At 39.0% G+C, this 27582-nt stretch overlaps 1 long non-coding RNA gene across 1 annotated transcript in view; it reads right to left on the bottom strand.

Moving 5' to 3' along the window:
• LOC115837277 overlaps positions 1-27582 on the bottom strand; it is a 62212-nt gene that overhangs the window by 5996 nt on the left and 28634 nt on the right. Inside the window, exon 2 of the long non-coding RNA XR_004032332.1 lies at positions 19203-19377. This is a non-coding gene — a long non-coding RNA (uncharacterized LOC115837277). The remainder of the gene's footprint in view (positions 1-19202; positions 19378-27582) is intronic.

Genomic DNA, 27582 nt, shown 5'->3' with positions numbered 1-27582 from the left:
TTGCCTGTCCTTAAAGGCTCTCAAATTCACCTCTTCTTTTGCCCATCACAACAGACACTGCCCAGACTCAAGGCCCCATCACTTCCACCTTGCCGACCACAATAGCCTTCTCACCATTGTTTCTCACTCCTGTTTCTCCTCCAGTGTCTGCACCTTGTTGTTGCTGGAGCTTTCTTTTTTATTTTAATATATATATATATATTTTTATTTTACTTTAAGTTCTAGGGTACATGTGCACAACATGCAGGTTTGTTGCATATGTATACATGTGCCATGGTGGTGTGCTGCACCCATTAACTCGTCATTTACATTAGGTATTCTTCCTAATGCTATCCCTCCTCCCTCCCCCCACCCCACAACAGGCCCCGGTGTGTGATGTTCCCTTCCTGTGTCCATGTGTTCTCATTGTTCAATACCCACCTATGAGTGAGAACATGTGGTGTTTGGTTTTTTGTCCTTGCAATAGTTTGCTGAGAATGATGGTTTCCAGCTTCATCCATGTCCCCACAAAGGACATGAACTCATTATTTTTTATGGCTGCATAGTATTCCGTGGTGTATATGTGCCACATTTTCTTAATCCAGTCTATCATTGTTGGACATTTGGGTTGGTTACAAGTCTTAGCTATTCTGAGTAGTGCCACAATAAACATATGTGTGCATGTGTCTTTATAGCAGCATGATTTATAATCCTTTGGGTACATACCCAGTAATGGGATGGCTGGGTCAAATGGTATTTCTAGTTCTAGATCCCTGAGGAATCACCACACTGACTTCCACAATGGTTGAACTAGTTTACAGTCCCACCAACAGTGTAAAAGTGTTCCTATGTCTCCACATCCTCTCCAGCACCTGTAGTTTCCTGACTTTTTAATGATCGCCATTCTAACTGGTATGAGATTATATCTCATTGTGGTTTTGATTTGCATTTCTCTGATGGCCAGTGATGATGAGCATTTTTTCATGTGTCTGTTGGCTGCATAAATGTGTTCTTTTGAGAAGTGTCTGTTCATATCCTTTGCCTACTTGTTGATGGGGTTGTTTGTTTTTTTCTTGTAAACTTGTTTGAGTTCTTTGTAGATTCTGGATATTAGCCTTTTGTCAGATGAGTAGATTGCAAAAATTTTCTCCTATTCTGTAGGTTGCCTGTTCACTCTGATGGTAGCTTCTTTTGCTGTGCAGAAGCTCTTTAGTTTAATTAGATCCCATTTGTCAATTTTGGCTTTTGTTGCCATTGCTTTTGGTGTTTTAGACATGAAGTCCTTGCCCACGCCTATGTCCTGAATGGTATTGCCTAGGTTTTCTTCTAGGGTTTTATGGTTTTAGGTCTAACATTTAAGTCTTTAATCCATCTTGAATTAATTTTTGTATAAGGTGTAAGGAAGGGATCCAGTTTCAGCTTTCTACATATGATACCAAAGCCTGGCAGAGACACAACAAAAAAAAAAGAGAATTTTAGACCAATATCCTTGATGAACATTGATGCAAAAATCCTCAATAAAATACTGGCAAACCGAATCCAGCAGCACATCAAAAAGCTTATCCACCATGATCAAGTGGGCTTCATCCCTGGGATGCAAGGCTGGTTAAACATACGCAAATCAATAAATGTAATCCAGCATATAAACAGAACCACAGACAAAAACCACATGATTATCTCAATAGATGCAGAAAAGGCGTTTGACAAAATTCAACAGCCCTTCATGCTAAAAATTCTCAATAAATTAGGTATTGATGGGACTTATCTAAAAATAATAAGAGCTATTTATGACAAACCCACAGCCAATATCATACTGAATGGGCAAAAACTATTCAAAAAGGAACTCAAAGAAGCATTTCCCTTTGAAAACTGGCACAAGACAGGGATGCCCTCTCTCACCACTCCTATTCAACATAGTGTTGGAAGTTCTGGCCAGGGCAATCAGGCAGGAGAAAGAAATAAAGGGTATTCAATTAGGAAAAGGGGAAGTCAAATTGTCCCTGTTTGCAGATGACATGATTGTATATCTAGAAAACCCCATCGTCTCAGCCCAAAATCTCCTTAAGCTGATGAGCAACTTCAGCAAAGTCTCAAGATACAAAGTCAGTGTGCAAAAATCACAAGCATTCTTATACACCAATAACAGACAAACAGAGAGCCAAATCATAAGTGAAATCCCATTCACAGTTGCTTCAAAGAGAATAAAATACCTAGGAATCCAACTTACAAGGGATGTGAAGGACCTCTTCAAGGAGAACTACAAACCACTGCTCAATGAAATAAAAGAGGACACAAACAAACGGAAGAACATTCCATGCTCATGGATAGGAAGAATCAATATTGTGAAAATGGCCATACTGCCCAAGGTAATTTATAGATTCAATGCCATCTCCATGAAGCTACCAATGACTTTCTTCACGGAATTGGAAAAAACTACTTTAAATTTCATATGGAACCAAAAAAAAGACTGCATTGCCAAGTCAGTCCTAAGCAAAAGAACAAAGCTGGAGGCATTAAGCTACCTGACTTCAAACTATACTACAAGGCTACAGTAACCAAAACAGCATGGTACTGGTACCAAAACAGAGATATAGACCAATGGAACAGAACAGAGTCCTCAGAAATAATACCACACATCTATAACCATCTGATCTTTGACAAACCTGATAAAAACAAGAAATGGGGAAAGGATTCCCTATTTAACAAATGATGCTGGGAAAACTGGCTAGCCTTATGTAGGATGCTGGAGCTTTCTTAAAGTGAATCTGATAATCACATCACTCTGCTATGTAAAGCCTCTCTGGCTGTCTATTATCCTCGATAACATTCCAACACCACAGCCTTTATGATCTGGCCCTGACCTGTGGACAGACACATGTGTGGCCACTTCTGTCACCATCTCTGCTCTGTTACGCTTGCTCATTGCAGCTACAATATCAGATCATACCTTCTGACTAATAGAAGGGGGACAAATTTGTTTTCTTTTTTTTTTCTTTTCTTTTCTTTTTTTTTTTTTGATGGAGTCTCACTCTGTTACCAGGCTGGAGTGCAGTGGCATGATCTCAGCTCACTGCAACCTTCAACTCCTGGGTTCAAGTGATTCTTCTGCCTCAGCCTCCTGAGTAGCTGAGATTACAGGCACGTGCCACCACACCCAGTTAACTTTTTGTATTTTTCATACAGATGGGGTTTCACCATGTTGGCCAGGATGGTCTCGATCTCCTGACCTCGTGATCCACCTGCCTTGGCCTCCCAAAGTACTGGTATTACAGGCATGAGCCACCCTGCCCAGCCGACAATTTTTTTTTTTTATTTTTAAGTTTAAAGAAAAACTTTTAGAAAAATGAGAGGTTTTCTTCTATATATTTTACTGAGTTTTGTTCCCCTCACATATAGCACTTTCAAGTCCCTGGCATTTTTTAAGTATAGAGCAAAGTAGGAATCTAACTTTATTGTCTTTATTGTGAATACCTAGTTGACTTAGCACTTACACAACAAATATTCTTAAGATGGTCATTGTCAATTTTTGGAATATTAGCTAAAACATCTTAGAAATGTCTTTTCAGGGGAGGCAAAGCTCTTTAAAATTTGATGCTACCCAGTTTTTCAGTGCAGAAAAAATTTCCTAAACACAATACAAAGAACACAATTCAAAAACAAAAAATGAGAGAGAGAGTCAGCATATTAAACTACATCAACAGGTTCAATTAGCAAAATGAAAAGAGCTATAGACTAGAAGTATACATTTGTCACCCATTTATTTGACAAAGGACTGGTATCTAGGACATATAAGGAATTTTTATAAATCAATAAAAAGAATAAACAAAAAACCCCAACACAACAGAAACATGGGACATGGTTTTTGAACAGGCCAATTGCGGAAGAGAAAATCAGATAAACTTGTTTAAAAAATGCTAAATTTCTTAGCAATCAGGATACTCATGTTAAAAACATGATCAAAATGCAGTATGCACATAAAAGGGTTAAAAGGGTACACATCTCATATTATGCCTTTTTTTTTTTACCATAATGATAAAACACACACACGCTGAAAAGCAGTATCACCCTCACCAGAATGGCAAAGACTAGAAGTCTGTGGGTACCAAATATTTTCAAGGACAAGAGCAGATCCTTCATGTACCCATCATGCACTGCTAATAGTAATGTACATTAGTACAGCTGCGTTGGTACAGTACACATTTGTTTTTTTTTTAATGGACAATTTTGGGAGCCTTGGGGCTTTGAATATGGGTTATGGTTTTTTAATCTGGAGCAAGATCTCAGATTACAGAGTGAGTAACACATGGGATTCAAATGGCTGTATTCAGAGATAAAGCAGAGGGCCAGAAAAGCATCAATCCCCCAGGATCAAGCGTAGGCCAGGAGGTCTGGATATGTGGACAGAGGAACAGAGCAGAAAGGGTCACAACAAAGGAGGAGAGAATCGCCAATGCTCTCTTAAGCCTGACTGTAGTACTCCATAAAAGTGTCTGCAGCCTCCCCTGGGGGTAGGAGGTAATACGGATACTGAGTCAATTTCAAGCAATTAGCAAATCCCTTTAAACTAGATCCAGAATTTATATACCTCCATGTTGAAGAAGGAAGAGTCAGTATTCTCCAAGGTCTCACAGCCAGAAGGCTGTGGTGCCAGGATTCACAGCTATGCTTCGCTTTCAGCTTCAATACTAGTCATTTTGTTTCAAAAACTAATCCTGCCCATTATTCCTCTTCTCTTTCAGAATGAAAAGAAAATTAACCACCCAATAGGCATTGAGTGGAATCTTGGTTATAAGACTGTGAAAAATAAATATAGCTCAAGACACTGTCTACTTTAGTCTCAAGGCTCTTGACTTACGAAGTGGCTGGGCACTATTTATTTAAACATCAATATGTTTTGTTTCATGGTTTCTCTCTCCCTTCCATGAAGATAGCCAGGCTCTTTATATTTCCTTTTCCTAGGAATTTTTGCAAAGGTGAAGTAGAGGTCGCTGAGGACAGCTCTCCTCTATTCCCTCCCTCCCCATTCTCTCTTCTTCCTTCTTTCTCCTTTGAGTGATAATTTGGGCTTTTATCATATTAGTCTGTTTCATGCTGCTAATAAAGACATACCCCAAACTGGGTTATTTTATTTTGTTTTTGAGACAGAGTCTTGCTCTGTCACCCAGGCTGGAGTGCAGTGGCACGATCTTGGCTCACTGTAACTTCTGCCTCCTGGTTCAAGTGATTCTCCCACCTCAGCCTCCCAAGTAGTTGGGACTACTACAGCCAGAGAAAGGCTATGTTTCTAATACATCTTTGCTGCTGTTGATCAAAGGCTTCCTGACTCGGAGATATACCTGGAGAAACAGAGGCCTAGACTCCCAACACAGGCAAGGGTCCTTCAGGCAAGAAACACAGCAGCAGGTGCTTGATCTCAGGAGAGCAGACAGGCTTGGACAGTGGACATCGCTCGGTACCCAGTGTGGACAGAGGCTCCCAGAACAGGCACCTCCTGGACTCTCTGGCACCTTTGTAATTGGGGTGGGGAGAGTTGGGGGGCGGAGCCTCAATAATGACAGATTACACTTCTCATCAATCTGGCAGGATGCGAACTTAGTCATAGTTTGATTTATGAACAACAAACGTGACATTTCTTGCACCCCCTTGTTCCTACCGTGTTAAGACTCGTGCCGCCTTCTACACTAGAAGTGGTAGAATGTGAGAGTCGAAGTAATCCCTAAAACTTGCCCAGCCTCATCATTTCATTGTCAAAATCAATCTGATCCCGCAAGCGGAGTGATTCCGAAGGTCGGTGAGTAACTAATGCAGGACCACAAAGTAAGCAAGTATCCTGGCATTTTATCCAGCAATGTTTCCACGGCTCACGTTGCTGGTTGAAAAAGAATAGTGTCCTGAAAAGCTGGGGAATCTCAAGGCATTTTAAAATGAAAAACAAGATAAAACAAAACAACGATAGAAATAAAGCTCTGAAGGCGCGGCCGAGTAACGCTCAGAAGACTGTTGATTTCAGAATCAAACTCTGACTTAGACTGCCCCCTGGTGGATAGAAATAAAAGTGTCTCTGCTCTGCAAAGGGAGCTCGTAACAGATGAAAGAAATGCGAAAATCCTTCTTTTCAAATTCAGGTCATCCTTTAGAGGCTTTAAACCCTTTAATTACTATGACGCTATGACTGCTATCACAAGAAAATGGTAAAGTGTAGATGTTAACATGGACTTTTAACAAAACTGCAGGTTAGGTCCCAGCTCTGGAACTCTGAAGTTACCCCCATCTCTCTGAGACTCATTTTCCCCCACTGTAAAATGGGCACAATAATAAGACGTTCCTTATAGGGTTGTTTTGAGGATTAAAGAAAAAAATCTATGTAAGAGTCCTTAGAAAAGTGCTGGGTGCGTAAGAGCTCAATATAGAAACTCTTCTCATCGTTGCATTTATTGCCATCATGATAACTTCGTCAAAAATACTAATATGCACATGAAGTCTTCATAATTGGGAAAATTATCAAGGAACATGATGACATGCATTTTCTATATATTCTATTACTTCTGTAAGAAGTTTCTGTATATTTACCTTAATGTTTTCTGCATATTTACAGAAAGTTTACAGTTATGTCACCTAACAACAGGGATATGTTTAAAGAAATGTGTCTTTAGGAGATTTCAACACTGTATGAATATCCTAGAATGTGCTTACACAAACCTAGATGGCATAGCTTACTACACACCCAGGCTATCTGATATTGCCTGTTGCTCCTGGGCTTCAAACCCATAGCAGGGGTGTCCAAACATTTGGCTTCCCTGGGCCGCACCGGAAAAAGAAGAATTGTCTTGGGCCACACATAAAATACACTAACAATAGATAAAAAGCTAAAAAAAAATCGCAAAAAAACCCTCATAATGTTTTAAGAAAGTTTATGAATTTGTGTTGGGCCGCATTCAGAACTGTTCTGGGCTGCATGCAGCCCATGGGCCACAGGTTGGACAAGCTCGTTAAACAGCATGTTACTGTATTGAATACTGTGGGCAATTGTAACACGATGGGTTTGTGTGGCTAAATATATCTAAACATAGAAAAGGCGCAGCAAAAATACAGTATTATAATCTTATGGGAACCTTCTTGTATATGGGTTATATATTTTTGTCATTGATTAAACTGTCATTATGCAGTGCATGGCTGTGTACCATTTCTGTATATTTAACTTAGCTTCCTGTATATTTACCTAAATGTTCATTCTCCACTTATAAAAACACCCTAACAATTCTCTTACTATTGATTTTACTTCTGTCCTTTTTTCATTCAATAATAGGGGAATAAAAACTGAAACAGAAGCGTCAGCTTGTTTTAGGCCTTATTTGTAAAGAGAGAATGCCTAATTTAAAGACTATCCAGAAAACCACCACTTATGCTGCAGGATCTGTTGTATAGAGGCATTAATAAGCCTTTGCCTCCACGTCAGTTAGCTATTATTGTGTAAAAGCCAACTCACAAGTTAGTGGCTTAGAACAATAATGACTTCTTACTTGTCCTGATTCTAGGGGTTGCTGATTAATTCCTCTGGTCCATCGGTCTCAGATGGCCTTGCTTGCATAGCTGGGCCCTCCCTCCACATGGTCACTCATCCTCCAATAGGCTACTTTGGGCTTATCATATGGTGGCCAAGAATTTCCACCAGCAAGACAGGGCAGCAGGCCCCAACCCCCAAGCACTTGATTACTACACATTTGCCAATATCCCATTAGTCAAAGCAAATTACATGGCCAAGCCCAGGTTCACAGGATGGAGAGATGGGCCCCCATCTTGTTTGGAGGAGCAGCAAAATCATATTGCAAAGGAGCATGCATGCAAGCATAGGGGAAATTAGTGGCAATTTTTATTTTTGCAAACTACCACACTTCCTGAGTGTCAGGCTCTGAAAAAACACGGGGGATATGAGCCAGACAACAACAACAAAGGCTAAATAATAGCAGCTGACATCCATAGAGTGCTTTCCATTAGTCTCATGCTTCATACCTATGTGAACCAGGCTACTACTGAAGGCCAGAGATTTTTACGGGGGAGGCTATGGCAACACGTAGCTCACATGCTCATTTTGCTGCTCAGCTCCACTCAGTTGCTGTCACGTGGGTATGAGGCTCAAGGTTGGTAGATACTCGGATTTTTCAGGAGATGGTGAAACCTGGATCATTATATAAAATCTGCTGATATTTCAATGCTGACAACTCATTCCATTTTGTAACTTTGTGCTGGAACTAATCATCTCTTCTGAGGGGGCAGAGGAAGACCAGTTTAGATCCTTTTGCTTGCTCATGCTGGGACGAAGTGATTTGCATCAGCATGAACACAGGAGTACTATTTTCCTTTGAAAATGTATGATGTATGAAGTGGGGGAACCCCAGAGCAACAGCAGCACTTGCCAGGAAAAGATGCCCCAAGACTGAATGGGGCTTTTATAGTTGAGGCTTCTGGGGCATTTGCTAGAGGAGACAACACAGCACAGTGCTTATGTTTGTGGGTTTTAGAGTCAGATGGACCAACTCTGCTGATGATATTCCTCTCTTCTACTTAACTTTTAAATCTCTTTCTAGAACTCAAAAGCACAACATAGGGAGCCAGACTGCCCAGGTTTGAATCCCAGCTTTGCCACTTACCAGCTCTTTAAATTTGCTATTATCAAGGTCTTGTCTATGTTCAAAGAGCACTTTGTATATAAAGATACAAAGTACTTTTCTCTGGGTAATTTTAGTTGCCTGCATCTCTGCTTTCCTCACTCAGCATACCATAATCATCTAATAATCATATGAATAATACAGAAAATATTCATAGAGCTTTTCACGTATGGGTTGAGCAATTTACATATATTGTCATTCAATCCTCACAACTCTAGGAGAGCAGCATTCTTTTTATTCCCATTTTATAGATGGAGAAACAGAGAATTAAGTAACTTGCACCCAATTTACACAATTAATGAATCAGTAATGTTGTCATTTCAATTCAAACAGATCAGCTGAAGATGTTAACCAAATTGGAATCTGTAGGTTCTTGGGATGTCCAGGGACATACTTTTGAGGTCTGCAAGTTCTCCAAACATTTTTAAAATTTTTAAATTCATTTCAATATCCCAAAACACTATCAGCACTTGTTGAATATTTGAATGGCCACTTCAGTCCCCGAGTTCATATGAACAGTACGTATAAGAAACATATACTAGATTTATGTTTTTGCCTATAATAAGTGACATTAGCAGTAAAATGAACTAGCTATGAGATTTTTTTTTCCATTTAAAAGATTCATCCTGGCTAACACAGTGAAACCCCATCTCTACTAAAAATACAAAAATTTAGCTGGGCATGGTGGCGGGCACCTGTAGTCCCAGCTACTCGGGAGGCTGAGGTAGGAGAATGGCGTGAACCCAGGAGGCGGAGCTTGCAGTGAGCCGAGATTGCGCCACTGCACTCCAGCCTGGGCGACAGAGCGAGACTCCATCTCAAAAAAATAAAAAATAAAAAATAAAAACAGATTCGGCACATTCTTTAACTGTGAGAACACGCCATTATACTACAGTGCTCCTCAAAGGTAGGGAGTATAATGGAACCACTTAAAGTTTGGTTTCTAAAATTTGATTTTTATTAACTATGTGACCTTGGGCAAGTCAATTCACTGCTCTAAGACTCCGTTTCATAGTAGATTAAATAGGAGAATATGGTTGCCGTGAGAACAAAATGAGATAATATCAGAAGCACTTGGCAAAATACTTGGCACAATAGAACTGACTAGAGCTGATAATACGAACAATAGAACACATAAAGACAATTCTTGCCCAGTGAGTACTTGGATTCATTTGTAGACTTTGACACTACTTGCTTGGCTGTGATTCTGAATTGAGAACTTAACAGTTGAAGGGAGGATATTTACCTCTTACACAACGGTGGTCGTCCTTCCTGAAATGAGAGGTGAAATCATCCATGGTTTATATGCAGTCATCTAATTTCTTAGAGCATCCTTTTATTTTAAAGAGTAACTTTTAAAAATCTGGGATAGCTTCCAATCAGGCAATTAAATTTGTTTCCCAGAATTAGTTTCTTATTTCCAACCAAATGCATTTTTCTTTAACCCATCTTCTCATCACATGTCTTTGTGGTCCAGAATATAGGAAATTTACTAAAGATATAGCCTTATTTCATCAGGGAATAAGCATACCACTGACCCATGGTTTGGCAAATCACTTGAAATAATTTCACAGGAAGAAAAGTGTAATATTAAAAAATAATATGGTTCTCAAACACCATGAATAATCCATTGAGAGCTGATGACATTTTACATAATTGTGGAATAATATAAATCACTATGCTATTAGACAATGTCTTAAGTGAAAGAAACCTGGCCACTTACAGTCAGTGCTGTACAACAAAAAGACCATGCATTTCAAAGCCTCAGATTTGGATCCCAGCCTGACTGTTAGTAGAGTGAACATAAAAAAGTTTCTTTACCTCCTTTTCTCTTGACAGGCTCTACTTCCCACTGGTGAAGAGTTACCATTTGATAGTATTAACCAGAAAGTGACTGAGACTGAGGTCTCAATGGATAGAGATTACCATAATCAAAGTTTGAGGGAAAAACACAGGCCACAGGAGCATCTGTGACTTGTGCTTTTCTGCATAGGGTTTCAGGAGCTTCAGTATTTAAAGGAGAAAGAGCAAGCAGAAGAGACAAAAAGAGAGGGAAGGGAAGGGAAGCAGTGAGGCAAATGCTTACATTCTTGTGAGCCTCTGATTAGCCTCAGTAAATCTGCATGAGGGGAGTAGAGGAAAAAGTCAATTATGCATCCATCTCAGGGTAGGCAGAAGGATGATTTCTCTTCTTGTCCTTGTCCTGTACCTGTGAAGAAAAGCTGGTAATGGACAATTTCAGGGTGAGATTCAACAGAACTTGGTATTAGGGATAGTTTACAGATAGAATATGTATCCTGAAAGATTTAGGGACCATAAGGAATTTCCTTGTGAGTAATTTGTGAGGAAGACCATCTGGAGAGATATGTGGCCTTCTCTAGTTGTGGGAACCTGGCTTATGGATGAGGCTATGACACAGGGTTGTGAAATTACAGCTCTCTTTTGGGGAAGGAAAGAAATAAGGGCAGTGTTGTGTGACTCAGTCCCCAATTTAACATTCCCTTTGGCATAGTGATTTTGGGGTTTCAAAAATTCTATTTTCTTTCACAATAGCATACATTTTAGCAATTTCTACTCCTTTTCTTTCTGTCTCCCAGCAGGGGAAACTCTGACCCAAAAAGCTATTATAACCATTTCAGAGTTCTTGGCATTGTACCCTTCATTCATTCATTCCTTCCTTCATTCGGCAAATAATTATTGCATGAGTACTATTGGCTGTGTACTCTCACAGCTGCTGGGGACTCAGTGGTGAGAAAGGAGGACAAGTTGCCTGCTCTCAAGGAGTTTATCTTTCATTGGAGAAGTTAGTCAATAAATTCAGAAACAAATAGTTAAACAAAATAGTTTGGACTGAGTGCTAAAAATGGTGCTATGATGGCAATAAAGCAATTTTGTAGTGAAAGGGGCCTGTGCTGGAGGGCTACTCTAATCAGGATGGCCATGGAAATTCTTTCTACTAGGAGAGTTGGCTGCTGAGGAAGAAGCTGTGTGAGGGTCAGAGGGAGGAGATGCTAGGCAGAGGGAACTGCAAACGCACACACTGTGAAGTATGAAGGCTCTGGGCAGACAAGAGTCAGTAATCAGTCCAGTGTGGCTGAAGCACATTAAGCATAGAGCAGCAGACAGAGGGCAACCTCGCTGAGCCAGATCCCATCCAACCTAGTAAACCACGGTAAACACCTTGGATTGCATTCCAAGCAAGGTGGGAAATCATTGAAGGATTCTAATCAGGGGACTGATATAATCTGGTTTATATTTTTAAGAGTGATCTCGTTATTACATGGGGAATACATTGGAAAGAATCGAGAGAGGATGTTTTAGTCCATGCCCACTGCTATAAATGACCATAGACTGGGTAATTTATAAATAGTAGAAGTTTACTTTTCACAGTTCTGCAGGTTTGGAAGTCCAAGATCAAGGTGTCAGCAGGTTTGGTGTCTGGTAAGGGCCTGGTCTCTACTTTCAAGATAGTGCCTTGAACCCTGCTTCCTCCAGACAAGATGAACGCTGTGTCCTCACACAGCAGAAAGGACAGAAGGGCAAAAAAGAGAGCAAACAGTTCCCTTGCACCTCTTTTTTTTTTATACTTCAAGTTCTAGGGTACATGTGCACAACGTGCAGGTTTGTTACATATGTATACATGTGCCATGTTGGTGTGCTGCACCCATTAGCTCGTCATTTACATTAGGTATATCTCCTGATGTTATCCCTCCCCCCTCCACCTACCCTTCAACGGTCCCCAGTATGTGATGTTCCCCTTCCTGTGTCCATGTGTTCTCATTGTTCAATTCCCACCTATGAGTGAGAACACGCGGTGTTTGGTTTTTGGTCCTTGCAACAGTTTGCTGAGAATCATGGTTTCCAGCTTCATCCATGTCCCTACAAAGGACATGAACTCATCCTTTTTTATGGCTGCATAGTGTTCTATGGTGTATATGTGCCACATTTTCTTAATCCAGTCTATCATTGATGGACATTTGGGTTGGTTCCAAGTCTTTGCTATTGCCCTTGCACCTCTTTTATAAAAGCATTAATCTTATTCATAAAGGTAGGAATCTTATGGCGTGATCACCTCCCAAAGAGCCTCACCTCTTAACACCACCAGCCATGAGAATTAAGTTTCAATATGAATTTTAGCAGGGACACAAATGTGGAAACCACAGCAAAGAGACCAGTTAGGAGACAACTGTACTTCAGGTAACAGATGATGATGGCTTAGGTTACATCAGAGAAGAGAGGGGGAATGGAATTTTAAAAAAGGAGATGGATTCGGTGCACATTTTAGATACTGAATGGACAGAGCCAGTATGCTATATTGTCTCTTCAGTGTCTCTAGTGCCCCTGTGTTTTAAATGGAAATTGTGATTAGAATGCTCTGTTGTCCTCACCTACTTTGTAGAGACCCAGAAAAGTAAGAGTAAATTATTTGATTCTCTTGGGACAGAAGGTTAAAATCTACCTTATCCAACTGATATATACTTTTTTCCAGAGTTCTCAAACTTGCTCCTGATCTCTAGAAACTTAAACAAAACACATCCTTAAGAAGATAAAACTGGATAGACATATTGACCACAAAGGTTTTCACTGTCGAGAAAAAAAAAAAGGGAGAGGAAGGTATAAACTAAAGAAGCAGTTGTATTTGTCCAGGTTTTGGCCTGCGGAATTTTTCAGACCATGTCTTTTGGGGCAATCATATTGGTAGGAATTGCCTTCTGTTTACTCAACTCAGAAAGATTCCAGCTTCCACGATATTTTGAATAAAAGTGTATGCCCTTGTGTGCTTCTATGTGCCACTGTGTGTGTGTGTGTGTGTGTGTGTGTGTGTTTTAACAAGGCAGATATTGATGAAGTATTTGGAGCCTCAACTGGGCTGTTGAGGAGGGAAGAAATTGTGTTGAGGGTGGCTAATAAGTGTTATATAAAGTTGCTACTTACATAGCATGTTCTTACAAATTTTCTCAGTAGAGCCTCAAAACTATCCTATAAGGCAATCTTCCACACCACTTCCCATTAAGGGATAAATAAAAATCAAAACATTTATGCAGAATGCTGAAGTAAACTGAGAGATATTTGAGAGTATCTAAATGGGCTTGGGAAATTTTTATTACATTTTATTGTAGCATCAGAAAAATAAAATACAAAGTATTAGTGATTGCTCTAAATTTTTAATTTGTGTAACCCCTAAATAGTAACTTGACGCAGTTCATATTAAAGAGTTTTTGATTGAAGAGCTCTTCAAATCAGATTAGACAACTTCCCTGTAATACCTATTTGCTCAAGTCTGTGATAAAAAATGTTGAAACAAAATGTTTTACCAGTCAAAGATTTGTAAAAATCGCTTACCTGTAAAGCTCTAATAGCTCCTCTCGGACTCCTCCCTAACTCATTTTATGAGGCCAGCATCATCCTGATATTGAAACCTGGCAGAGACAAAAGAGAAAAAGAAAATTTCAGGCCAATATTCCTGATGAATATTGATGCGAAAATCCTCAATAAAATACTGGCAAACTCAATCCACCAGCACATCGAAAAGGGTATCCACAACGATCAAGTCAGTTTCATCCCTGGGATGCAAGACTGGTTCAACATATGCAAATCAATAAATATAATCCATCACATAAACAGAACCAATAACAAAAACCACATGATTATCTCAATAGATGCAGAAAAGGCCTTCAATAAAATTCAACACCCCTTAATGCTAAAAGCTCTCAATAAACTAGGTATTGATGGAACATATCTCAAAATAATAAGAGCTATTTATGACAAACCCACAACCAATACCATACTGAATGGGCAAAAACTGAAAGCATTCCCCTTGAAAATCAGAACAAAACAAATCACCACTCCTATTCAACATAGTATTGGAAGTTCTGGCCAGGGCAATCAGGCAAGAGAACGAAATAAAGGGTGTTCGAATAGAAAAAGAGAAAGTCAAATTGTCTCTGTTTGCAGATGACATGATTGTATATTTAGAAATCCCATCGTTTCAGCCCCAAATCTCCTTAAGCTGATAAGCAACTTCAGCAAAGTCTCAGGATACAAAATCAATGTGCAAAAATCACGAGCATTCCTATACACCAATAATAGACACACAGAGAGTCAAATCATGAGTAAACTCCCATTCACAATTGCTACAAAGAGAATAAGATACCTAGGAATCCAACTTACAAGGGATGTGAAGGACCTCTTCAAGGAGAACTACAAACTACCAATTGAGGAAATAAGAGAGGACACAAACAAATGAAAAAACATTCCATGATCATGGATAGGAAGAATCAACATCATGAAAATGGCCATACTGCCCAAAGTAATTTATAGATTCAATGCCACCCCCATCAAGCTACCAATGACTTTCTTCGCAGAGTTAAAATAAACTACTCTACATTTCATATGGAATTAAAAAAGAACCCGTATAGCCAAGACAATCCTAAGCAAAAAGAACAAAGTTGGAGGCATCATGCTACCTGACTTCACACTATATTATAAGGGCTATAGTAACCAAAATAGCATGATACTGGTACCAAAACAGATATATAGACCAATGGAACAGAATAGAGGCCTCAGAAATAATGCCACACATCTAGCTCTTTGACAAACCTGACAAAAACAAGTAACGGGGAAAGGATTCACTATTTATTCAATGGTTCTGGGAAAACTGGCTAGCCATATGCAGAAAACTGAAACTGGACCCCTTCCTTACACCTTATACAAAAATTAACTCAAGTGCATTAAATACTTAAACATAAGACCTAAAACCATAAAAACTCTAGAAGAAAACCTAGGCAATACTATTCAGGACATAGGCATGGGCAAAGACTTCATGACTAAAACACCAAAAGCAATGGCAACAAAAGCCAAAATTGACAAATGTGATCTCATTAAACTAAAGAGCTTCTGCACAGCAAAAGAAGCTATCATCAGAGTTAACAGGCAACCTACAGAATGGGAGAAATTTTTTGCATTCTATCTAACAAAGGATTAATATCCAGAATCTAGAAAGAATTTAAACAAATTTACAAGAAAAAAACCAACAACTCCATCAAGAAGTGGGTGAAGAATATGAACTGACACTTCTCAAAACAAGACATTTATGCAGCCAACAAACATATGAAAAAAAGCTCGTCATCACTGGTCAGCAGAGAAATGCAAAGCAAAACCACCTTTTTTGATGAGATAAGCTTCATGGGAGGAGAATTAGAAAATCCAGCAGCACGGATCTTGAATGGTCTTCAGGGATTCAAATTTATAAGGTCATGCTTTCAGCTTTGAAGACTGAGAACTTAGAAAGGCAAAAAGATTATGCAAAAGAGTTTCCTCATTCCCTTTTCAAATGCACCCATTGATCCTGCAATCATGGAGTAGGAATTTGTTACACTTTAGCTATTGGTTTCATCAACTGAGGCAGTGGATAAAAGTTTGTCCCTATTCCGAAATCAGATGTCTGTAAGCTTTCTATGGTAGTCACTGTTGTGCCTCCTGTCTTGGTTCAAACCTCTATAGCAAATTACCATAGGCTGAGTGGCTTCTTTTTGTTGTCGTTCTTTTTTTTTTTTTTTTGAGAAGGAGTCTTGCTCTTTCACCCAGGCTGTACTGCAGTGGCGCTATCTCAGCTCACTGCAAGCTCCGCCTCCCGGGTTCAAGTGATTCTCCTGCCTCAGCCTCCCGAGTAGCTGGGACTACAGGCACCCGCCACCACGCCCGGCTAATTTTTTTGTATTTTTAGTAGAGATGGGGTTTCACCATGTTAGCCAGGATGGTCTCGATCTCCTGACCTTGTGATCTGCCCGCCTCAGCCTCCCAAAATGCTGAGATTACAGACGATTGAGTGGCTTCTAAACAACAGAAATTTATTTCTCACAGTTCTGGCAGGTGGGAATCTGAGATCTGGGTACCAGCATGGTCAGGTTCTTGTAGGGCTCTCTTTCAGGTTGCAGACAGCTGCCTTCCAGATGTATCCTCACAGGGTGCAAAGAGAGCCGAGAGGGAGTGCTGACTTGCATCCTCTTCTTATAAGGACACTAAGCCCATCAGGGGCTCTACCCTCATGACCTAATTACTTCCCAAAGGCCTCACCTGCCAATTCCATCATATTAGGGGTTAGGATTTCAACATATGAATTTGTGTGGGGGACACACACATACAGTCCACAACAGTTATTATGTTGGTGCAAAAGTAATTGTGATTTTTGCCGTTGAAAGTAAAGGCAAAAACTGCAATTACTTGGCACCAACCTAATAATAAAAAGAAACTTTTCCTCTTCAGCTGATAGCCATGCAGTCAGACTGTCATGGCAGTAGCCTGAAAGCTGTCCGGACATTTGGCTCTTATATAAGGGGGAGGTGGCAGTTCCCATGCTTGCTGCTGGGCAGCTGAGGGAGCAGAATTGAGGTGTGGACTCCAGGTGGGTCTGATGGTGTCATGGGCATGGAGACCTGTGTCCTCTCAATAGTAGTACACACCTGATACCCTGAAACTGCAAGGAGAATGCCTAAGAGTGGCTCTGTGGGCTCCCCCTGACCATATCAATGCTATTGCTCAGAAGCAACTATCCTTTCTCTGTTATCAACCATTCAGGAGCCTGTCTCCATCTGAATCTGCCTTCATAGAGTTATGCACGATCCTGAACCATCCCACGATGTGGTAAACCTGCAGATAGGGAGTGGCATTAGGAGGGAACCAGAGGAGTCCTGTGTTTTGGGAATGTTCTGAAGGAGTTGCATGCTTATATTCAGCCTGCACACACCAGCATGGCTATAATGATGGTTAATAATTACTGACTACTCTGTTTAATCAATGCCCAGGTCAGAGAGTTGTTAAATATTTTCAGCATTGCCTCTGATAATATGTACTCAGAATGATGCAGGAGCTGTGAGATACTCACAAGTATTTCCCCTGACCAAACAGTGCTTTTGTTACTATGTATTATGAACGAAGTGCCTCATTTTGGGAACATGTACCTATTTGCAAATTTCCGTGGCTTGTTATCTATAATTCTCATGATAGTCACGCAGGGCAGCTGCTAGAACTATCAGCATTTTATAGGCATTGAAACAGAGAAATTAAACAACTTGCCCAAATGCACAGAGAGAGTAAGTATGGAAGACACTGAAATGCCCATTTCATCAGTGTAGCTCTGGTCAAGAAGTAGAGAATAAATTTGACACTTTTTAGTTAAAAGGGGAAAAGGCATAAGTTAATATTTATAGTTTACCCAAGAGAAAGACAATGTACACTGTGCATTTCAGTAACTCCATTCTCTGCTCAGAATAACTGTAGAGCAGAGCACATTCATGGATTCATTCTTTCAATAAATATTGATTGTTAAGTACCTTCTGTGTTCAAAGTATTGTGCGAGACGCTGGTGATAGAAGATTTAGACTATGCTGTTCAGGAATGGTCTAGCGGGAGAATTTAATTACTAGGGATTCTAATAGCCTGAAGCAACACGTAGTGGTAATTAACCCCCTTGTCTGTCCTCAGGTGGACCAAGCTGAAGACTATTCTGCAGGCTCCACAGAGGAATGGGGCTCCACGGGGTGACAAGGTCAATAATCCACTCTCCTATTACCTTTCCCCTTTTCCCTGTTTCAGTCTTCTCAGTCTTCCACTCCCCATTCCTAATCACTTTTCAAAATAGGCTGCCTGCAAAAGGGCCCTTGTTTTATGCTCTCTTCTTAAGAGGAAAACAGCCTAGACGGCCGGTACAAGAAATGGATGTAAATATCAGATTCTCAGGGTGGGATTCTAGACCTGGATCACTCACTGGTCAGACAGCAATCAGGATCCCTTGGCCAGTGGTCAGTAGATGAAGATAATCCCTGGCAGTGGATGCTTCCCAATCACCAAGATGCTCAGCAATGGTGGACTGGGATAACATGGAAGTGGAAGGCAAAGCATTGGCTCATGTGGTAGTAGGTTAGGTAAATGATACAGGGACAATGGTAGTTATAAGAATTGTGAAGTTAACTACTTTTTTACCAAAGGCTTTAGAAGCTTTGGGAAAAAAATGTAACAGTCTCAGGCTAATTAACTATCAAGTCAAGATGCACTGTGAAAGTCATTTGGGCTCCATGGAACAATTTCATGGTCTTAATCTCCTATAACCATGGGGAAACCGTGCTGAAAACCAGCCCTGATATTTAATAATAAAGGCAGCAGAGCAACAAGGGGGCATGTATGAATGACACCCTGTATAGTTTGACAGCTGTCTTCCAAAATGCCACATGTTCATTGAATAAAGGCCACCATATACTGCTGTGTCCCCAAGCAACTAGAATACATGAGTTGAGAACCAAGGATGAAAACAGGATTAACTATTCTCACCAACACTGCTAGAGACCTACTTGAATAATTTGTTTTCTGTCCCTACAAATTTAGAATCTTTTTGGATTAGAAGTTCAGGCTCCTGTTATTGGAACTTTAACAACACTATTCAGTAAAGGTTACTTTGAACTTTAAGCTACGACCACCATCTGGTTATTTAGGACTTCTCACACCAGTGGGCAAGCAAGCAGTAAAGTTACTATATATGCAGGAGTTATTGATCCTGATTACCCTGAGGAGCTGGGAGTTGGAAATCGTAATCTTTGGCTCAGGAATCTCTTGGTACTCTCAGGTGCAGTGGTAATTGTAAATGAGAAACTGCAGTAAGCACAGTCCAACAAGTGCTCAGACACTCTGGTTATGAAGGCTTGGATAACTCAACCACCTGACTGAGAATGAGGGAAACCTAGAACGGGTGGTGAAGGGAGGAGATGATAAATGTCAGCTATAGCCTAAGGATAAAATGCAACATGTTATACATGCCAGTTACATAGAGGGTGTATATACATATAACATAGAAACATGTCCATGTACACTGTACATGTACCTATGTATCAGAATGTTAATAGTGACTAATACTCAGTATTATGATTATAGGTGATTTTAGCTTTTTAAGTATTTTGGTTTTTGTTTTTAATTGACACATAATAATTATACATATTTATGGAGTACAGTGTGATGTTTTGATACATATATACATTGTGTAATAATCAAATCAGAGCATTTAGAATATTCATCACTAATATGGTCATCATTTTTTGTGGTGAAAAGATTTGAAATCTTTCTCCTAGATATTTTGAAATATACAATATTGTTAACCATAGTCACCCTACTGTACAATAGAATACCAGAACTTATTTCTCTGATCAATCGGTAACTTTGTACCTGTTGAGCAGTCTCTCCTTATCCCTCCCCACTATCCTTCTCAGCCTCTGATAACTAATATTCTACTCTCTACTTCTAGGAGATTCTTTAGATTCCATATATGAATGAGATCAGGCATATTTTTTTCTATGTCTGGCTTATTTCACTTAACATAATATCTTTTAGGTTCATTCATATTGTTGTAAATGACAGCATTTCATTCTTTTTATGGCTGAATAGTATTCCATTGTGTATATGACTTTAGTCTGGGCAAGGATTTTTTGGATAAGATCCCAAAAGCACAGGCAGCAAAAGCAAAAATAGACAAATGGAATTACATCAAACTAAAAAGCTTCTGCACAGCAAAGGAAACAATCAACAGAGAGAAGAGACAATCTACAGAATAGGAAAAAATATTAATATTTTCAAATTATGAATCTAACAGGAACTTAGTAGTTAATATCCAGAATCTATAAGGAACACAACTCAATAGCAAAATACATCATCCAATTTAATAAACGGGCAAAAGAACTGAGCAAATATTTCTCAAAAGAAGGCATACAAATTACAAACAAGTATAGAAAAAAAATGCTCGTCATCACTAATCATCAAGGAAATGCAAATGAAAACCACAATAAGATATCACCTCGCCCTAGTGAGAGTGACTATCATCAATAAGACACAAAATAACAAATGTCAGCATGGATATGGAGAAAAGGGAAGTATTATACACTGTTGGTGGGTATGTAAATTAGTACAGCCTTTCTTGAAAACAGTAAGGAGTTTCCTCAAAAAATTAAAAATAGAACTATCACATGATATAGCAGTTTCACTACTGGGTATGTACCCACAGGAAATAAGATCAGTATGTTGAAAAGAGACATCCATATCCCCATGTTTATTGCAGCACTATTCATGATAGCCAAAATATGAAATCAACTTAAGTGTCCATCTCAGGATGAATGGATTAAAAAATGTGACATGTATTTTGTTTTTGCTTTTATTTTTAAATGTTGATTTTGGAATAAGAAAGACAGATAGAGAAATAAGAGAGCTGGGCATCCTTTGAAATCTAGATGGAGAAAGTCATGGCTCCCCAGCTCTTGTGCTCTGCATGCCTGCAGAATTAGCACCACTCAGATATTACCAAGGCTTACTGCCCAAGCCATACCTGGACCCTGAGCCACAACTAGAGTGACTGAGGAGCATTGTGCTGAAATGTGTGGAGCAGGGACTTAAAGCAGCCTTGGGCAGTGAGCCTTGTGGTCCAATGTGTCCCCTAGGTCCCTTCCTCCAAACCATTCTGTCCTCAAGGCTCTGGCACTCTGGGCCTGTGATGATAGGAGCAGCCTCAAAGATCTCTAAAATGCCTTTGGTTTCATTCTCCCATTGGAGAATTGGTGGGTCTTATAAATAGCACCCACCTTCCTTCTATTCTTCTCATCAAATGGTAGCTTAGCTACATCCTTGGTTTTCTTTCCCAAACTTTTTTTTTTTTTTGACATGGCCAGATTGAGTTTTCCAAATCTCTATGTTTTGTTTCCCTTTTGATCATAAATTCATCTTTAAATCATTTTTCCCTTTTCACATTTTACTACGAGCAGTTAAGAGAAGTCACATAGCACTCTCTATGCTTTGCTTCTTAGAGATTTCATCCGCCAAATATCCTAATTCATGCTGTTAGGTTCTGCCTTCCACAAAGTTCCAGAACAGGAACATAGTTTAGTCAATTTCTTTGTTTTTTTTTTTATATATTTTCTTTTTTGTTTTTTTGAGACAGGGTCTGGCTTTGTTGCCCAGGCTGGGTGCAGTGGCACAATCTCAGCTCACTGCAACCTCCAGCCCCTGGGCTCAAGCGATCCTCCTCCCTCAGCCTTCCAAGTAGCTGGAACTTCAAGTGTGCACAACCACACCTGGCTAATTTTTGTATTTTTTGTAGATAGGAGGTCTCACTTTGCTGCCCAGGCTGGTCTCAAACTCCTGGCCTCAAGCTATCCCCCCACTTTGGCCTCCAAAATTGCTGGAACTACAGGTATGCCCGACTGTGACTGGCTAGCTAATTTCTTCACCACTTTGTAACAAGAATGGCCTTTCCTCCAGTTTCCAATAAGACATTCCTCATTCCATCTAAGACCTCATCTGAATGATCTTTATTGTCTATATTTCTATGAGCATTCTGGTCATGACATCTTAAATAATATCCAAGAAGATTCAGATTTTCCCTACAGCTCTTCTTTTCTTCTGAGCCCTCACCAGAATCCCCTTCCATGCTCCATTCATGGCAATAAAGGCTTTTTTCAGCATTCACTTCAAAACTATTCTAGCCTCTCTCCATTACCCAGTATCAAAGTTCCTTCCACATTTTTAGATATTTGTTATAGTAACACCCCTCTCCTGGTACAAATTTCTGTGTTAGTCTGTTTTATGCTGAGACTGACTAATTTTAAAAGCAGAGAAATGAGTTCCTTCACAGTTCTGGAGACTGGGAAGTTTAATTTCAAGGTGCTAGCATCTAATGAAGGCCTTCTTGCTGTTCCCCACATGGCACAAGGAGGAAGGGCAAAAGAGAGTGAACCCACTACCACAGGTCCTTTTTATAGTGGCGTTAGTCTATTTTTGAGGGCAGAACCCTTATGACCTAAGCACCTCCCATTAGACCCCACCTCCCAACAGTGTGGCTTTGGCAGTGAAGTTTCTAACAGATAAATTTTGGAGATACGTTCAAGCCATAACATAGAGGAAGTTACCACTTAAAATGTAGTCTATTTAGAATATTGAGATTCTGAGTGACTTTTACATTTTTTATTGTGTATTTCTGTAAGTAAAGGCCAAAGCAATGCTTTTCTTTTATAATAAAGAGTGATTCATTGGCATTTTATTTTTTTTCCAAATTATCTTTAATTTGGATAGAAATTGCTTTAGATTAGTGGATTTATCTTATTCTTTCCTGAGAATGTTTTTCAATCAGCAAAACAACTATTGATATAGTTAATCTAAAGAGCTCTGATATGATAGATGTCTAAGAGTAACCACTCTGTGCACACTAAAATGCTAGAAAGGAAACAAACCAAATAAGTAAAGAAGGCTATTTCCTGAGAGAAGGATTCAGAGGGAAGGACTTTCCTTTCCTCTGTACATTTCTCTATGGTTTAAATTAAAAAAAAAAATAAGTGAATATCATTTTGTTACTAAAATTGAAACCAATGTTTTAACAGAACATAATCTGCACTCCAAAAGTACTAACTTCTATATAATGAAAACTGGATTTCCTGCACCCATTAACTCGTCATTTAGCAGTAGGTGTATCTCCTAATGCTGTCCCTCCCTCCTCCCCCCACCCCACAACAGTCCCCGGAGTGTGATGTTCCCCTTCCTGTGTCCATGAGTTCTCATTGCAGGAAATCAACATGGCACATGGATACATATGTAACAAACCTGAACATTGTGCACATGTACCCTAAAACCCTAAAGTATAATAAAAAAAAAAAAAGAAAACTGGAGATCACAGCCAAGTCTCAAGTATTGTAGACACTGAATTTCAACATTGGCTTTGTGACACCACAGCAGAATTTCAATTACAGGATGCTCTGTGTTTAGAAAGAAGGAATATTAGAGACCATCTAATCCAAACCTCACCTGACAAATGAGTAACCTAAAACTTAAATATCATGGTCAGAAAAATGATAAAAATGTGGGTTCGCTTACTAGATACTGTATTCTTTCATTCATTCACCAAATAGATACTGAGAATCTGCTGTGTGCCTGGCACTGTTCTATGCATGAGGGAGCCAATGAACAAAACAGAAGCAATTCCAGCCACTGTGAAAGTTAGACTCTAATGGGCTCCATTGCTTAGGTCAGTGACTCTGGACCTCTGAATCCTTGAAGATGCTAAATTATCAGTGGCTCTTAAACTGTGGCGTTTCAGGGGTGCTATGGTTTAAATGTGTTCCCTCCAACATTCATGTGTTGGAAATTTAATCCCCAATGTAACAATGTTGGGAGGTGGGGCCTAATGGGATGTGTTTAGGTGATGAAGGCTCTGCCCTCATGAATGGTTAAATGCTTTTATAAGAAAAACTGCAGAAGTGGGTTTGCCCTCTCTGTTCTTCTGTCACGTGAGGATACAGCATCCTTCCCCTCCAGAACACTCAGTATTCAAGGCATCATTTTGGAAGCAGAGAGACTGGGCCCCAACCTGCCACTGTCTTGATATTGGACTTCCAGCCTCCAAAACTGTAAGAAAATAAATGTCTGTTTTCTCACAAATTACCCAGTATCAAGTATTCTATTGTAGCAGCACACAACAGATTAAGACAAGGGGTTACCTTGGGTAGCAGAGGTCGGAGAAAAAGACTTAATAGGCAAAGCTTTTAAAACTCTCTTAAGCCAGAGTGACTTCTTTTTAGCTATTTTATATGTTAGAATTCTACCTAAATTTTTAATTGCAGAATGGGGTCCAGCTCTTGAAAGAAAAGTTGAGATTGTCTGAACTGAAAGGTATGCATTAGAATCAGTCACTTGAAGAGCACAACCCACTTTCCAGTCATTCTGACTCAGAAGGCTGGATTGAAACCTAAGAATCTGCATTTTAACCAGTCCACAAATGAATCTGTTGAGGCTAATAAAAAGTTCACATTTTGAAAAGTACTAGGCTGTCTGGCAATGAATTAGCATATGATTCTCTAATGAGCACAGCAGATAGTTGCAAATAAAGACTTAATTTCCAGAAACACATTAATTTGGTTCATACCAATAAGTCATGGGGCATTTTTAGGAGGAGGAGTGGAGTAATATCATGCTGTGAGAGATAATCATAACTTTTAGAACATAGGGAAACACTTCCCCAGTTCATCCCTATGTAAACAGAGATATTTCTACAAAACTAAGTCAAATGAATAAATGTCCATGTGTGCCCAAATCTGGATTTGGCTCTAGCAAAACCTAGGCTGGATTTAGTAATAATTATGAAACCATAGAGAAGTAATTTCAATATGCCGAGAGAAATGAGTATGATTTGTAAAAATTCAATTGTACCCAAAGGAGACAAATATTGCAATTTAGGGGATTGGAGTTCTCTGTAATTTTTATGGCTTTCCTCTTGATTACAAAAGTAATGTGTATTAGCTGAAGATAACTTAGAAATTACAAAAAAAGGTTTTCTTTTTAAAACAGCAAATTACCTTGGTCTCACAAAGCAGCAGTGACTTCTACTGCTATAAACATGTTGCTATATATTCTTCCCAAATTAAATGCATATATTTAAAAATAAAATTCAAGATATATGTTAGTTTTTTGTTTAATTTTTCAGTGTCAAGTTACAAAACAATTTTGTTAAAATATATATATTTTTTGGAAAAAATTAGAAAAATAGCATAATATATGGAAAATAAAAGATCAAATCAAATAATTATATACTTATGATAAGTGCAGTTTTACAGGGATATTATATTTCAATAATGCTTTACTTGAAAAATCCTACCTTATAATAATATAATTTTTTTAAAAACATACTTAAGATTTTATTTTTTAATATAAAATATTTTACTTTAAGTTCTGGGATATATGTGCAGAATATGCAGGTTTGTTACATAGGTATACATGTGCCATGGTGGTTTGCTGCACCTGTTCACTCGTCATCTAGGTTTTAAGCCCTGCATGCATTACGTATTTGTCCTAATGCTCTCCCTCCCTTGTCCCCCATCCCCCCAAAAAACAAAGTTAAAATTTTAGAAAGACATTTACTTTGGTCTATAGCATTAACTTTCTGAAAAACAAACTTAGAAATTATTGAATTTTCAGGTTGTAAAAAAGAGCTATCATTTCTCTTTGCTCCCAGAAAAATATGGTCCTTCAATTGTTGGCAAGCCTCTTACGGAAAATCACCAAGGCTGCACAATGAGTCAGTGTCAGTGGAAGTCATGAAAGGGGAAAAAATGTTGAACACTGGCAGCACTGTGCTCACTCCAGAAAGTAGAAATAATGCCTCTCTTCATCTACAACATTATTTTCTTTGACTTTCTAGTTGCATCTGGTAAGAAAAGGAACTATTTATAACACAAAGATTATTTGTGCCATATTATCAAGTTAATATACAGCAAGGGCACTGAATTTTCTTTCTTACCCAACCAATAATTCGAAAGGGTATACTTAGCAGATAGTTATAGGCTTTAAGAAGAAAAGGGTGTCTGCTGTTAAATTAAAACTAGTTGAGGAAAATAAGCTTATCTGTCATAAATCACAGATAATAATTATGGTAGAGCAAGATGTTTATTATCACAATGTTTATATAATAGTGCAATTAACAAAGGAATTACACTGAAGCACAGTATATCTTTTATCTTCATCGCTTTTGTGCCAAAAGAGACAGACATAGTAGTCTCTTTATGCCACAGATAAAGAAGATGTTGAATATGACCAGCAATCCAAGGCAGAATCTGAAATACAAGCCAGGTATCTTTAATTTCTGATTAATATTCCAGTTTTTACTTAAAATAAGCCACTTTTGCATTTTTCAAAGGCTTTACAGAAATTTCTGAAGGCAAAAGGGATTATATTTAGAATTATTATCTGCCTGTGTACATGTTCCATCTCTGTTTGATAACAAAATCCCCTTAGAAGCAAAAACAGGCAGGTATAACACATGAACGCATAAGTTGTGACTAGTATAGTTATGAGCTGACAACTAGACCTAGACTGAGAATGACCCTAGTTTAGGGCCTGAGCTTATAATGCTAGAGTTATGGGTCATTGTTTGAACTCCTGTTGGCCTGATCCCTTTCTTTCTGTAGGGTGGCTAGCAGAGTGAGCACTTAGTACAGACATTCAAATGGCCAAGGTAAACCAGTGGTTTGATCATCCAATAAAGTTATCAGAAAGATAAAACATACTCTCTGGGCCTGCTGACTGCTCCTGTACTCCAGTTAGCAAAGCCTCAGAAGAATAAGGAATGAGTGAGGACATTGGTCTAGACAGTCATTCTGGGGACTTAAAGGAATAGGATAAGCATTTGCTGCAATCTTCAATCACTTGCACTCTTGCAGATGAGGGTACTAATTAAAGGTAACATTGAGTATTTAATGCCTGATGTTACCTTGGGCTTGTTAGAGGATATCACATTTATGACGTACGGTAGAGATACACCTTTCAAGGGGGTGGTTTGTAAGTACATAATATAGATGAAAATGCATCAAGTCAAAATTGCCTTGAGGAAAACTGCATATGAAAACCTAATAAACATGTTTCAAAACATTCAATATTGCCAAATTTGCCTCCCCTATTGAAACATACTGTGTTTCCCCCACCCTAATTTAACACTGCAAACTAATGTAGGTAGCTTGCATCTGGGACATGTTGCATTGGAAAAAAAAAAAAGAAAGAAAGAAAAGAAAAGTAGCTTTAAAGCCTAGAATCATACTCTGCATGGAGATATGTTCCTGACTGAGAGAACAGGAAATTCTATCAAGGTTCTCACACTCACTTAGAGGCATGTATTCATCGCATGAAATGGCAATCGGAAGAGTCTGCAATATTTTAATTGCTCATTCATTTGTTCTCTTTTTCATTTCCAAGCTGCCATTCACACAATCTTGATTTCTGTTTCTCTGATCCTTCCTATCCGCCAATCTGTTCCTTAGCAGAGCACCAAAATGTGAATTTGCAAACATTAAATACTCCCTTGGTATGGTTCCATTGTAGCATACTAAGCAGACATCTTCAATCAATCGCAATGTGACTTTCCTCCCAC

Source organism: Nomascus leucogenys, chromosome 2 (genome assembly GCF_006542625.1).
Source record: "Nomascus leucogenys isolate Asia chromosome 2, Asia_NLE_v1, whole genome shotgun sequence".
Taxonomy (NCBI): domain Eukaryota; kingdom Metazoa; phylum Chordata; class Mammalia; order Primates; family Hylobatidae; genus Nomascus; species Nomascus leucogenys.
The sequence above is the reverse complement of the archived record's forward strand: the minus strand, read 5'-3'. Positions and strand labels throughout refer to the sequence as shown.